Genomic DNA, 2,151 nt, shown 5'->3' with positions numbered 1-2,151 from the left:
TGATTTAGAAGTAGGGTCTTTGCAGCTCCCTGCAGTCCCCAGTATCTGCGGAGGATTGGCACGTGACCTGCACACACCCTCCCCTGTACCTTACCCATGACCTACAATACCTCGTGCTGTGTAAACACAAGGCATATAGTTGTTTACTGAACCATTCAGGGCATATGACAAGAAAAGTCTGCACATGCTCGGTGTAGACACAGCTATCAAAGGATTGTCTGCACGGTGCAGTCTGCAATGACAGGACATTTTGGACCTGCGGTGGGTTGACTCTGAGGGTGTGGCACCTGCAGATAAGGAGAGCCACCTGCCTAGGTCATACTGGATTAGGGTGAGTCCTAAACCCAGCGTGATTGGTGTTCTTGGAGGAGACTGAGACACAAGAAAGGAAGCCGTGAGGCAGTAGAGACAGAGACTAGAATAACCCGGCTGCTAGCCAAGGAACGCCAAGCGTGGCTGGCCACCACCGGAAGCTAGAGACAGCAAGGAACGCATCTTCCCTAGATCGTTCAGAGGGAGTCCAGCTCTCCCGACACCTCCACCTTGGACTTCCTGTCTCCAGAACTGTGAGGATAAATTTCTACTGCTTTTAGTAACTCAGTTTGTGGTGGTGTGTTCTTGCAGCCTTGGGAATGAACGCAAAGCCTCGTAGCTACTGCAGACGTGGTGCAGCTTCTCTCCTAGCTGTGAGTCTCTGTATCTCTCCTGGCTGTGAGTCTCTGTAGTGGGGGAATCAGATTGTGTCCCTTCCCAGCTCACAACTCTTCTATGGCTCCCGGTTACCTTGGCATCCACGACCCTTCACAACCTCTCTGGCATCCTTCCCATCATTTCCTGTCATTTTTCTGTGTTGACTATGTCAAAGGACAATCCGGCTCTCCCCTCCTTGTCTTCGTGTACATCGTGCCGGAAAACACATCTAACCCAGCTCTGTTCTGCTCACCCTTTAAAGCCTGTCTTAGACAATCTTTCCCCCAAGACTAATAGCAAATGTGTACTGTGACTCACTGTGAGTCTAGCACTGTGTGAAGTGTCCTCTAAGAATTATTTCACTCAATCCTTACCTCTGAGAGTTAGGTGGCCTTATTCCCACTTTATAGATGGGGAAACCAAGGCCCAGACAGGGCTCTCCCAGCTTCTTACTGTCTGCAAGGGCACTGGGCGATCAGCACCAGGGCTGCGTGACTGACAGACACATTTCTCTGCTGCTTCCTGCAAGGCTGCTGTCCTCTCCCAGGGAGCCCTCATGGCCCCCAGGAACATCTGTTCCTCCAGGCCTCCAGCTGCCTCACGTTTCAGGATAACAAATTAGACTGTAACAAGAGGTGAAATCAAATGCAGGCCAAATACTTTTCCACAGCAATTTCATGCAAAATAATTTCAAGGCATCCATGTGGGGCCGGGACGTGTGGAGACCGAAGGACAGAGGAGCAGGACCCAAGCTGGCTCTCGCAGATAAATACACAAGACACAGACGGCACCAGGCCCGCAGGCAGCTGGAGCATAAATCATGGCTTTTATGGGAGGGTGGCCTGTCAGGGATCAGACACCCTGCCTGGCCGCTGAAAGAGAAGACCAGTGGATGCCCTTGTGATCTGAGCCAAGACCACTCGCCCCTGTGCCCACCCAGGGTCACCTGCAGGCCTCAGCGCCACCTGGCTGCCCTGAGCTTTATGAGGGCATGCTCCCACAGACATGCCCATCTGCTGGTTTCTGATTCATTCATCCATTCGTTTGTTCACCCTGTACTTCGTGTGTCGTAAACACTTGGAACTTCCTGAATGAATACATTCGCTTTCTTTTTCTCTCCTCCCACCTGTCCTCCCTCCCTAATTCCCCTAGAAATGTCTACACTGTGAGGGACCAGCAGTTAGCATAATGGCTATGTCGCTGGACTCCCATGTAGTTGACCGCGGTTCGCGTCTTAGACCCAGTGGCTTAAAACTCACGCCAGGTGCGTGTGCGTGTGTGCCCAAGATCCCGAGAGGAGAACGGAGGAGAAGGGATTGCAGCATGGCCATCCCCCCTGGGGGGGTGATTTCTTGCTTTCTGTCTGTCTCTCTCTGTCTGGTGAGCACACGTGCTCTATAGCAAAAAAACTCTCAAAAAAAAAAAAAAAAAAAGGGTTACACTGGGGGGGGGACCTGGGGC

This window comes from Tupaia chinensis, unplaced genomic scaffold, assembly GCF_000334495.1.
Source record: "Tupaia chinensis unplaced genomic scaffold, TupChi_1.0 Scaffold000047_1, whole genome shotgun sequence".
NCBI classification, from domain to species: Eukaryota; Metazoa; Chordata; class Mammalia; order Scandentia; family Tupaiidae; genus Tupaia; species Tupaia belangeri.
This window is presented reverse-complemented; position numbering follows the sequence as displayed.